This window comes from Rattus norvegicus, chromosome 15, assembly GCF_021556685.1.
Source record: "Rattus norvegicus strain SHRSP/BbbUtx chromosome 15, alternate assembly SHRSP_T2T, whole genome shotgun sequence".
Taxonomy (NCBI): Eukaryota; Metazoa; Chordata; class Mammalia; order Rodentia; family Muridae; genus Rattus; species Rattus norvegicus.
The window spans coordinates 3678722-3692417 of record NC_141548.1 but is presented as its reverse complement, the minus strand read 5'-3'; the positions used below and the strand labels follow the sequence as shown (position 1 = coordinate 3692417).

The 13696-nt window shown below is 40.6% G+C and overlaps 1 protein-coding gene across 25 annotated transcripts in view; it reads right to left on the bottom strand.

Annotated features, from left to right (window-relative positions):
• The window catches only part of Usp54 (ubiquitin specific peptidase 54), a 98529-nt gene that overhangs the window by 72583 nt on the left and 12250 nt on the right, over positions 1 to 13696 (bottom strand). For 5 of the 25 annotated variants that reach the window (XR_015638118.1, XR_015638121.1, XR_015638125.1 and 2 more), the window contains exon 3: positions 11537 to 11635. The exons of 17 other annotated variants lie outside the window; for them this stretch is intronic. The gene's annotated coding sequence lies outside the window, so the exon portion shown is untranslated. Of the gene's footprint in view, positions 1 to 6467; positions 6594 to 11536; positions 11636 to 13696 lie in introns of all 25 variants that reach the window. 3 more of the 25 variants (XR_015638127.1, XM_087586366.1, XM_087586374.1) reach the window with 1 other exon arrangement.

Sequence of the window (13696 nt, the reverse complement as noted above, 5' to 3'; positions counted from 1 at the left end):
ATGTTTTATCTTTCCTAATTTTTTAAATCACTGAGGAATGCTTTTATAATTTAGATACTTGACTACAACAATGAATTCTTTTACAAACCTAGGTTATTTTGCACAATAATGAGAATATAATGGCAGTGTCAACAAGAGGAAAATAGGAGAGGAAGCCAATGAGAGCAGCAGCCTGACTCATGTCCGTCATGAGAACACTGGCACGGAATGGTACAAGCAACTTCAGTGTGAGAAAGCAAGCAAGCACATGACTGGGAAGGAAGGTGACAGAGAATACAAAGCAAGAATCAGAAAGAGCACAAACAAAGCTCTCTTCAGTGAGAACAGTCACAACCGGGAGATATGGAAATCTACCCTAAAAAGTCTTTCAGATTCTCAAAACTCTAGCATTTGAGTCAGTTCAAATGTTAACCCCACCACTTACAAGGAGTGGGAGTGGCCTTCCATAGTGGCTCTTTCACTGTAAAATTGGAATAATGGTAGCAACTACTTAAGTGAACATCCCTGGACACAGCATGTCCTTAGCTCTTTTTTTTTTTTTTTTCATTTTTATGTCCTTAGCTCTTGAAAAGTGGGGTCATTTTCCTCATACTGCAAGGGGGCAAGGGGAAGAGGACAGAGAGAAGGTCTACTTATGCGTGATAAGGAAAAATACTAACAGGGTTGTAGTGGGAATTAGAAATATATGGTTCTATTTAGCATAGAACTGAGGAGATCAAGAAATTATTATTGTACAAGTACAACCTCCACTTGAAAAGCACACTCAAAGCAACAAAATCTCAGTAAATGCTCCCCACATTGCTAGTAGCACTTCTACAGAACCCGAAGCTTTTCAGGAATTTAAATGCAAGTACACACGCGCACACACACATACACACACACACACACACACAGACATAGACTCACACACACATACACACACACACACACACACACACACGCACACACAGACACGCACACACATATGCTCATGCATGCATCCCACTACTTCTTAGACAAAGGTCAAAATATACAATACAAGGAAATAATCACATTATGAAATACCATTCAAGTGGCATTAGAATGACCTGAGCATCAAATATAAAACATTTTATTTTCAAAGGATCAAAATAGCTCACATCCGAAGGAACAGGTCTAGTTTCTGAATCTAACTTCCTCGGGTTCTCTCTAGAAGGAAGGGTCTGCCACTCTAAAATACTTCTTGAATACAAACCACTTCCCAGAATGACAACGTACTGCCAAAGTCTAAAGGAATTTTACCAAGAACATTCTAGTGATGGAAAAGGAAAATCTCTCTGCTTCTGGAAATAATGTTATTGCACAAGTTAGCCACGAAACAGGCCCTCTGCTACTCCCTTAAGCCTTGTACTGAGTTTGAAAAATAGACACAAAGAGTACAAGCTTCTAACTAATAATTTACCGGAAGTCAGAGCACTGAACCTACACTCTTGAAACCTGTAAACCTTCCCTTTAATTCTAACAAGTGCATATATATGCATGCATGCATGCATGTATGTATGATGTATGTATGCATGTTATGTCAGAGGAGGAAAATAAAATCTCCAAATTCAATATCTGGTTGGGGAAAGGGCAGAAAAAAGACAACATAAAAAGTCTCCTGAAAATTGAGTTCAAAACTCAATTCCAAAATTAACAATTATGGGGGGAGGGTGTGGACTGGAATAACTTCACAAACACTAAAACACTACCCAATCATTGTATCCTCCCTCTACACAACTTTAATATAACTACAATGCTTACCAGACAACCCATTCGAGCTCAGCAAAAAACTTCAGCACTCACAAGGGCATTTGTGGGGCAAGTGGCACAGGAGTGGAACAGAGGCAAGGGTACAGAGGGAGGAGACAGAGTAACAATGGGAAACTGTTCATCTAACCACAAAGGCACAGAACAGGATATCAGGGGTAAAACAATTTTTTTGCCAACTACCAAGAGCAATTCATTGAGAAGCTAAACTGAAGGAACTAACCATTCAGGACAGACTTCACTGGAGGCTTTTAACAACTATGAGGCTGCTTTCTCCAAAGGCATTCCCGAACACAAGGTCATCAAAACACAGGGTTTGCAGGGGGGGCAGCTGCTTCCAAAGGGCTGGTCCTAAAAGAACCCTTTATGTGGTGTCTGTGAGAAGACACCTTTGCAGTGCCCTAGAGAATCACCAAAACAATGCTGCCTGAATCAGTTCAAAATCCCAAGACTATCCGCAGTGAAACCATTTTAATGGGCAAAAGTCTTCTGTCTTAAACATTAAAATGGGCCACGCTAAAAGAAATTAGGGAATTCTGTGAATTTAAATTCTTTTAAAACGACCTGAATCTAAAGGCTGTTCCAGCTAAGATCTTCACACCTCTTTAGGGAGCTGCGGCTGGGTGCCCCCCGAACCATGGCATCAGTCAAACAGAGCTGGCCTCTGCAGGCAGGGCATAGAGGCCCAGGGGCCAGCAGGCAGGCTTCTATGTGTCACTCTGCTATTAAACAGCTTTACTGAAACCAGTTGCTTTATTAAGCAACTGAGGAAAACTCAATCAGCAAAATTCTTGCCATTTATGAAAGTTGGCTATATTTCTATACCTTGAGAGAAAATACTTGAGGTCACTAAAACAAGATTTAATTAAAGTTTATTGGTAAAATTAAGCAACTATGGACACTGCCCAAAACTAATTAAGCTTACATTTTAATAATATGCTTAAAGTAAAGTAGTCCTTTGGCAGCACAGCAAGTACCAAGTTTAAGAGAAAAAGATCCTGCTTCTCCTGCTCACTGTTGGCGTTCTGACCAGGTCTTCTCATTCCTAGTGCCAAGGCACGGAAGCACGGCAAAAGCGCACACTTCTACTACCAGTGCTAAACCGGAAAGCTGCCTACAGTGCATTTGTTCTTTTCTCTACAAGAAAATACCTGACAAAGCAAATTGAGAAAAACTACTTTGGCTCACAGCAGGAAAGGCTTAGCTGAAGAAGCATGGACAACAGTCACACTGCAGTGGTCAGTCACCAGAAGCAGAGCAGAGAATGGGCAAACTTTTATCTCAATCCAGACCCCTAAGGCATGGTGCTGCCCACATTCAGAGTGGTACTGCCTTTTTTTTTTTTTTTTTTTTTCTTTTTTCTTTTTTCTTTTTTTCGGAGCTGGGGACCGAACCCAGGACCTTGCGCTTGCTAGGCAAGCGCTCTACCACTGAGCTAAATCCCCAACCCTGTGGTACTGCCTTTTAAACCTTTCTGAAAACACTTTCATAGACATACCTTTAGGTGTGCAATTCCAATGGTAATTCTAAATCCACACAGGTTGACAATGAAGATTAAATATTAGAGGTTGGAGAGATGGCTCAGTGGTTAAGAACCCTGGCTGCTCTTCCAGAGGACCTGGGTTCAATCCCTAGCACATAGATGGCAGCTCACAACCATCTGTAATTCCATTCTCAGGGGACCTGACGTTCTCTTCTAACCTGTACAAGTAGTGCACTCAGTTCATACACATACACATATAAGCTAAACATCTATGCACCTGAAATTAAAGTAAAGATTAATTTTAAAAACATATTAACTATCAGGAATATAAAAGGTAGCCCTCCAAAGTCATTATGACATAGTATAGAGCCCAGCATGGTGACACACACCTTTAATCCCAGCACTTCGAGTCCAGCTAACATAGTGAGACCCTGTGTCCATTTATTTAAAAATGGTATAGAAGCAGGAGAGATGGCTCTGTGAGAGCACTGACTGTCCTTCCAGAGGTCCTGAGTTCAAATCCCAGCAACCACATGGTGGCTCACAACCCTCTGTAATAAGATCTGGTGCCCTCTTCTGGTGTGCCTGAAGTACAATGTACTTATAGATAAAAATGGTACAGAGCTGCAGCTGGGGGCGTAGGTCCTGCCCTTGACATGAAGAACCTGAGGTCAATGCTCAGAACAGAACACTAACAACTCCGGAAGGGCACTGACCCTGCAGGGCATTTCCATCCCCTCAAGAGATCTAGTGGAACTGCCTAGTGGATTTGCCTAGCGGGGTTTAGTAGGTTTTTTCCTTACAGTTTTTCTTTCGTCTTTGTTTCTAATGTTCATAAAACCAATCCCCTCTGCTTGCCTCATGTAAACTCTAGATTGAAGAGCTGCCTGCAGCCACCCAGATGGCTCAGGCACAGTCGTTAGTCACACAAGTTGGATAACCTGTGTTACAGTGAAGTCAATCTTAACACTCAGTGATGAGGAGGAGGAGGATGTTTTTAATTGAAGTGTTGTTTGATTCTAGAGTTACAAAAAGAAGACAAAATCTTTAAACTGCTGTGATTCTTGTCTACTGAAAGAAGATACGCAAGTGACAAAAAAAAAAGAGTAAAATTAGATAAACTTAATTTCATCAAAATTAAAGCTTGGGACTGAAGAGAGAGCTCCACAGTTAAAGTGCACACTATTCCTACAGAGGGCCCAAGTTTCTTACAGCCACCGTTAACTCTAAGCCTAGACATCAATGCCCAACCTGTGGGCCTTCATCTCTTTGGGAATTGCATATCAGATATTCTGCATATCAGATATTTGCACTATGATTCCTAACAGCAGCAAAATTACAGTTATGAACTAGCAATGGAACAATTTTATACAATTTTACTGTTGAGGTAACTACAACATTAGGTATTAAAGTGTTGCAGCATTCGGTGGATAATCACTGCTCTAGTGGATCTGACACCCTCTTGTGGCCTCCAAGGGAACCTGCACTAGCTCACATATAGCCCATACACACACACACACACACACACACACACACACACACACACACACACACACGCATGCAAAATTAAAAATAAGAAACTCTTTAAAATTAGAACTATTAAAAAAAAATTTTTTAAAAAAAAGGGTTGGGGATTTAGCTCAGTGGTAGAGCGCTTGCCCTGGGTTCAGTCCCCAGCTCAGAAAAAAAAGAAAAGAAAAAAAAATTTTAAAAAATTAAAAAAAAATAGAACTATTAAGGTGGTCAGAATGGAATATACCTTTAATTCCAGCACTTAGAAGGCAAAAGGCAAGGCAAGAAGATCTCTTGAGTTCAAGACCAGCCCAGTCACACATTGAGTACCAGGACAGCCAGGCCTACATCAAGAGACCTTGTCTCAAAATAAATAGTTGGATATATGGATACTTAGCTACATTAAAAAAAGATACATAGAAAAATGAGTGGATGAATAAATAAATAAATTTGTCAAATAAAAATAGTATATTCATAAAATAAATATTTTCTAGTCACTATAGAAATGCTACAAAAATGAGCCTATTAAGTGAAAGAATGAACCTTACTAAGTGAAGAACCCAATCTACACATTACAGACTGCACTTACACGAAGTATCCAGAATAGACCAGTACACACACACACACACACACACACACACACACACACACACACACAGATTATTCCTGGTTGTCTCAAGCAGTCTGAGTGTGTTAAGGAGACAAGCTGCTAATAATATGTGCAGTATTTCATTGTACAGAAGTGCAATCATTTTAAAAGTGACTGTGGGAACAGCCATTCTGCATACAGTAAAAGCACTCAACTGTACACATTAAACACGTGTATTATATAACATGTGAATTATATCTCAATAAAGCTGTTTTTTACCCAACAGTTTTCCTTTTTACAAAACAAGATACTCTTTGTTTCATGTCTGTGGATTAAATTAGGTCTCCATAAACAACAGCAGCTGCCACCTGGTAAAACTGGATGGCTTCAAATACTTGGCAAACAACTGTGCAAGGCAAACAAGCTCTGTTTGTGTGTGTGCCAATTTCCAATAACTGTTTTTAAAGAATATGTAGGAAGATCAGACGGTGCATTCTTATTTGTTTTGCTATTGTCATTTAAAGAAGAGAATGCAATCATAATTTCCCTAACCAAGAAGTCAGTATCGCTATTATGTATTACACAGTCCATGGTAGCTGAAGGAAAATGATCCACTCTGATTTTAAAAAAGAAAACGGCTGAACATGTACGGAACAGGTACACAGCAAATGTCAGACCAGTCTTGGGTTGAGGTAGAACAGATGAACAAGGCAGTTTGAGTGATGCTTGCTAGACACACCCTGCTCAATAATTACAAACATTCTACTTCATGTTTGTAAAAATTCCCTCTATTTATTGAGAGTATTTCCCTAGACTATTCAGAGGTCAAATGAAAACCATCTGATAAACAATCTGACCATATCCAGGCTAGCAGACACAGGGAGCTGAAGAGCACGAGAGCCTGGTGTGACAGAACCCTGGCCTTGGGATGCTGAGGCGAGGAGATGGTGAGGCCAGATTACCTAGCAAGACCAAGAAAGAGAATAAGGGAGAGAGAAAGAAAGGAGGGGAAAGAAAGTAAAATGTATGCACTCTTTTTTCTTACTCTGTGTGTGTGTGTGTGTGTGTGTGTGTGTGTGTGTGTGTGTGTGTGCAACAGACAGAGAGAATACACACCTATGTCATGGCAGGCACAACTTGCAGGAGTCAATTCTCTCCTTGTAGACTCCAGGGATGGAACTCGGATTGTGAGACTGGACATCAAGCACTTTTTCCTGTTCCGCCATCTAACTGGCTTCTATTCTTTAAATCAAATATATATATAGATCCATGAGGTTAAACACTATAAGGCTTACACAATCAGATAAATGTAATCTTTACAAATTGTGTATAAAAAAATTCTAGTTCTTTAGAGTACACTGAAAACCTTGCCGTTATCGAACACTAATTTAATTTTCAAATTCTTACTTACATTTATGTTGTGCATGTGTGCACATGTGTGCACAGAGGACAGAGATAGATTCTCTCCTTCCACTGCACACATCCAGGCAATCAAATATGAGGCTCAGTGGCAACACCGTGCACACTGCTGAGCCACTTCATTGTTTCCCTTACTCAATTATTTTGGAAACATTGTAAAAGCCACAGAGGATCAAGGAGTTCGCTGTGAAACAGTGTGTCCTAGAAATGGCAGAAGCTACACCCAGGAAGTCTAAATGACTGCCTAAAACAGGAGCTAAGCAAGAACACCAAGAGCCATGCTAATATGAACAGGGCAGGACCTTAACCCTACACAAAACAACTATAGGAAGAGGAAAGGGCTCAGTGGCTATGAGCACTGGCTGCTCTTCTGGAGGACCCAGGCTCAGTTCCCAGTACCCAGATGGCAGCTTACAACTCTAACTCCTGTGCCCAAGGATCTGATACCTTCTCACAGACATACATGCAGTCAAAACACCAATAAGGAATGCTGACAGTGGGAGAAATACTCTTTCCCAGGCAAGAGAACACCAATTAGTTATCCAATACCAAATCTTCAGTCCTGAAAACATATAAATATCATACATAATATGATATACATAGGGTATATCTATACATACATATATACATGTATGTATATAACAAAAAAGATTTAAAAAAGAGGCACTTTTCAAAGAAAACAAGGAGGGTATATTGAGAGGGTTTTGGGGTTTTTTTTGTTTTTTGTTTTTTGGTTTTTTTTGGTTCTTTTTTTCGGAGCTGGGGACCGAACCCAGGGCCTTGCGCTTCCTAGGCAAGCGCTCTACCACTGAGCTAAATCCCCAACCCCTATTGAGAAGGTTTTAGGGGACAAGAAAGGACAAGGAGGAATTGATGGTGTAATTATAACCTCAAAAAATAGAAGGGGCTGGAGAGATGGCTCAGCGGTTAAGAGACTGCTCTTCCAGAGGTCCTGAGTTCAATTCCCAGCAACCAGAAGACAGCTACAGTGTACTTATATATAATAAATGAATAAATCTGAAATAGATAAAAACAGAAAAAGCAAACTTTCAACTTCATTTCTTTTATAAATATGATACCCATACTTTTTTAAAAGTCTAATGCCAGCTAGTGGGAGGTGGAAATGGGAAGGTGAGGAGATTAAGGTCAGCCTCAGCTACATACAAAGCTCATACAGAACCACCCTAGACTATATGGACATTATCTGAAATAAGAAAGAAAAGAGAGAGAGCGCGAAGAGGTGCCAGGAAGGTAGCTTGGTGGGGAAAGGCACTTGCTCCCATGCCTGACAACCTAAGTTCAATATCTGGAGCTCATTCGATAAAAAGAATCAATCCCAGTAAGTCGTTTACTAACCTCCATAGAGACTCCACAGCATGTCTGCCCATGTACACACAGACATGCACCCCGAAAATTAATAATAATAATAATAATAATAATAGTTTTTTTTCTTTTTTCTTTTTTTCGGAGCTGGGGACCAAACCCAGGGCCTTGAGCTCGCTAGACAAGCGCTCTACAGCCGAGCTAAATCCCCAACCCCATAATAATAGTTTTTTAACAACTTATTTTATTTTTATTTTATGTGCATTGGTGTTTTGCCTGCACCCTTATCTGCATAAGGGTGTCAGATCTCCTGGAACTGGAGTTTCAGACAGTTGTGAGCTGCCAATGCAGGTGCTGGGAATTGAACCTGGATCTTCTGGAAGAGCAGCTAGTGCTGAGCCATCCCTCTAGCACTCAATAAAGATATTTTTAAAGCACAGAAAAATAATAAAATAAAGTGAATAGGCTGTGGTAAGACACACTAGTAATCCCAGAACTTGGAGATTTCATCCAAAGGATCATAAATTCAAGGCCAGCTGCTACTATATAGTAAGACTTTATCTCAAAAAAAAAAAAATGTTTTAAGTACATATAAAAATTTTGGGGCTGGAGAGATGGCTCGGCAGTTAAGAGCACTGACTGCTCTTCCATAGGTCCTAAGTTCAATTCCCAGCAACCACATGGTGGCTCACAACCATCTGTAATGGGACCTGATGCCCTCTTCTGGTGTGTCTGCAGACAGCTGCAGTGTACTTACATATAACAAATAAATAAGTATTTTTAAAAACATTCTTGGAAGTGTGAGGATTAAAAAAAGACTAAGGTTGAAGCAGCAGAGAACAGTGCACTTGTGACAAGTGGACTGCACAGAATCGACATAAACACAGGGAGCTATGAAGTGACTAATACTTCAGTATTACTGCTGACGGCAGCAACCACCAATGGATGACAGCATGGACACAAAACTGTCCTTAAGCCTCAGGATGCCTACACTGAAACTGCACATGACAGCCCTAGAATACTCATATAAGCTTATTTTGAGCCATGTATAAATGAGCCATGCCTGCTAAGACTTTCCTAGAAAAAATATGAGTATTTAAAATTTTCCCAGAAAAAGCTTAAGTATTTTATACTCTCCCCCCAAAACTGAAAACTACATTTGGTTGCCGTCCTGACTGTACAGTAGCCTGTCATATTTCTCTTCTATAATGAACTCTTATCTTCTTTCTTTCACTTCAAAACCAGTAGGTGTCTGACATCTATCCTAAGACATATCAGCTAGAGACGAGGTGCAACTACTGGTTCTGTGTGCTTTTAAAACACCTCTAAAGCTGGGCAGTAGTGGTGGACGACTTTAATCCTAGCACTTGGGAGGCAGCGGCAGGCAGATCTCAGTGAGTTCAGAGCCAGCCTGGTCTACATAGTGAGTTCCAGACAGCCAAGACTACACAAGCAAGACCCTGTCTCAATCAAACAAACAAACAAACAAACAAACTCTAAGACAATCCAACACTGAGCTTTCCATCTACCCATTAAATGTCTTAAACCTTTACTTATCTATCAATGTGTGTGTATGTGCACACATATACATGCTATGGTAATGTATGTTTGTGCACATACACATGCCATGCTGCACATGTGGAGGTCAGAGGACTTCTCTCCTACTACATGGGTCCTAGGAATCAACTTAGGTCATCAAGCTTCACCCCAAACTCTTTTACCCACTGAGCCATCTTGCCAGCCCTATCTTTTTTTTTTTTTGGTTCTTTTTCCGGAGCTAGGGACAAAACCCAGGGCCTTGCGCTTCCTAGGCAAGCGCTCTACCACTGAGCTAAATCCCCAACCCCTTGCCAGCCCTATCTTAAATACTGTGATCCATTAAATGTTTAGCGATCAGCTACTAAAAACCAAGCATAGTGTTACTATCTAAGAAACAAAGATGTTCAAGATTCACTAATGAAAAAGTAGACTAGAGATGGGAATGAAGTGCCTTGGAAAATCCATAACAACTTTTGACGGAAGTATTATCTGAACTTGACCCTGATTTGTCTTTGCCACTCCTTCCTGGGAGAGAAGCTCTACATTTTTGGAATTTCCCTAATGATTCAAGTATCCAGCATGGCTTTGCTCTTGTTTTTGTGGAACCCACAGGGTTTGTACTGACTCACATGTACACTCACCAGGCCAAGGTTAAGGCCGGCAACATTGCAAAGACCAATCACATGGTTGCAGCTTCGACCCATATATCAGCCTTGGGACTACAGAAGTCGAGAATCTAAGTAAACCTCCATGTGGCCAGTCAATTTAATCATGGTTACCAAATGAGGCTCAGATAAAAGTTGCAAACTGGGACAGTAAACTCCCAGACTGGTAGTATACGCTCCCATGACAGAAAGACAGCACGTTCTAAGGACAGGGTCAATGAATGGACAGTCATCAACCAGCCCTATCAAGTCTGTTTCTGTTTCTTCACCCTTTAAATAATTAGCCAATAAAGGCAATCTTGCCTGAGTAGGAAAATATAAAACATCAAGAACAATTCAATCTGTCATTGTCCTTTAGGTTTACAGGAGGCAGCAACATCTAGAATGTCTGACACCCAGTAGACAACACAGAGACCAAATCAAGGGGATAACTGAAGAATTAGTAATCAATACAGAGTCCATTGGAGTCTGGTATGAATTAGACTTTATTGAAAACCCTTTTATGCCTGAGGTAGAATTTGTGTGAAAGATGCTTTTTCCTGCAATTTGATGTCAACAGGGCTAACCTTTTTTTTTTTTTTTTTTTTGGTTCTTTTTTTCGGAGCTGGGGACCGAACCCAGGGCCTTGCGCTTCCTAGGCAAACGCTCTACCACTGAGCTAAATCCCCAACCCCCAGGGCTAACCTTTAACCAACACGAAGTCATAATATATACTTGAGACGACAGGTAGGCCAATTACCGTGATCTGATTGTCATATGTTGTATACGTATACTGTGTGTATTACTGTACCCACAAACATTACAGTCACTATATGTCCATTAATACATGGACCATGTTGGCCTCAAATTTAGAATCCTCACAGAGATCTGCCACCCTCTACCTCCCAATCCTGAGATTAAAGGCCTGTATGACCATGTATAACTTGTGCAATTCTAAAACACATCTTTTGAGAAATCAGATTGTACAGCTAGAGAACAAGAAATTAAAAATATTATCTATAGGGGACTGGAAAGATGACTCAGTGGTTAAGAGCACTGACTGCTCTTCCAGAGATCCTAAGTTCAATTCCCAGCAACCACATGGTGGTTCACAACCATCTGTAATGGGATCCAAGTCCCTCTTCTGGTGTGTCTGAAGACAGCAACAGTGTACTCATATACATAAAATGAATAAATAAATCTTAAAAAAAATCATCTATCAAGTATTAAAAGGTTTGAAAAACAGAATTAAGAAATTACCGACAAGAGGTGGAGTCATCACTCAGTTGATGGATGGAGTGCTTGTCCAGAATGTACAAAGCCCTGGTTCCAATTCCCAGCAGGTACTCTATCTACAGACTGTCTCAGAAATTAAATGAAATAAAGGTGATAGGTATTGTGAATAGAGGGCTATAAATGTTATGCTACTTTGTAGTTTTAAATTTTTCACTACCATCTCTATCACAAATCCTATGTTTCCCATCTAAATGGTTTTCAAACCATTTTCAAGTCTGTCTACCTTCCTTGGAATGCTCTTAACTTTGTCAGTGTTCATTTATGCCAACACTCAGATATGTTTCTAACCTAGTACAAAAATACATAGGGACTAATACTTACATCACCCGGATAAATTCCTGGAATACAATTGAAGGTGTTTTCAGCACCCACAGAGCATGAGCAGCTTCTGACTAACCATGGCTACATCAGCACACTCATGACTCACCAAATCTCCAACTTCCCAGACATCTTCACATGAACTACTGTCCAGTCAGCTTTTTGACATCCTGTTCTTCTGTGTTTGAGATCTTGATATTTTTTTTGTTTTGTTTTGTTTTGTTTAGAACAGGAGGAGAACAGTTCTGGGACTCAATTAAGGCCTCACATATGCTAACAAGCTCTTTAACACTGAGGCTGCATCCTTAGCATCTTTTACTTTCTATTTACCTTTTGTTGGAGGGGGAGAGGAGGGAGGATTTCGAGACAAGGTTTATCTATGCATTAGAGCCCTGCCTGTCCTAGATTCATTTTGTAGACCAGGCTGACCTCGAACTCACAGAGATCCACCTGTCTCTGCCTCCTGAGTGCTGGGATTAAAGGAATACACCAACAAACCTAGTATTTTGTACTTATTTTTATATCATTATTTTCATTATTTTCAATCCTGTGTATATGATGTGTGTTCGTGTGGGAATGTGCACATGGGTACTGGTGTCCTCAAAGGCTGAGTCAGATCCCCCTGGAGCTGCAGTTAAAGGTGATTATAAGCAGCACATCAGGGTGCTGGGAACAAAACTTAAGTCTTTTACAAGAGCAGATAAGTTCTTTTAACCACTCAGCCCACTTTCTGAGCACTGACTTTTAATTTTGAGATAGGGTGCTACTATACCACCCAATTCCTTCTTGAAATTAACTATGTAGGCCATCCAGGTCTTGAATTTTCAGTCCTCTGCCTCGGCCTCCAGAATAGCTAGGATTACAATCTGTGCTCTCAGGCCTACATGAGCTTCTGAACAGAACATTAGAGTCAGACCAGTGAGATGGCTCAACTGGTGGAAGCACTTGCTACACAAGCCTGACGGCCTGACTCAATCTCTAGAGCCCACTTAAAATAGAGACATCAACTCCACAGGTTATCACCTACACAAGCACTACATGGCACACGCACGCGCGCACACTCACACAATAATAATGATAAAGAATAACTATTCCTTGTAATTTTCATATAATAACTTCCCTGCAGTTCTACAATACTTATACATTTTACTAACATCTTATGAACTTTTAAATTTGTGTGTGGGTATATGAGAGAGAGAGACACAGACACAGACACAGACACAGACACAGACACAGACACAGACACAGACACAGAGAGACAGACAGAGATTGGGCCTTTCCTAACATCAAGAAGAGAAAAGTTACTTCTTAAAAGAAGCCCATGGGGGGTTGGGGATTTAGCTCAGTGGTAGAACGCTTGCCTAGCAAGTGCAAGGCCCCGGGTTCGGTCCCCAGCTCCAAAAAAAAGAAAAAAAAAAGAAGCCCATGGAATGGCTCTGTCAGGTAAAGTGCTTGCAGCACAAGACTTATAACCTGAGCTAGATTCCCAGAACCCATATAAAATAAGGAGAGAAAAGAATCCAAAAAGTTATTCTCTGACCTCCACATATACACGATGGCATGAGCTACTGCACACATGTGCGTGTGCATGCATACATGTATACACACACACACACACACAGCCACTAAATCTGGGCTGATGGCACACACCTTTAACCCTGGCATAGAGGAAGGTGGATTGCTATGAGTTTGAGGATGGCCTTGTCTACATAGCAATTTCCAGGCTAACCAAGTGCTAGATAGTGAGACTCTGTCTCTAGAAAGAGATAGATAGATAGATAGATAGATAGATAGATAGATAGATAG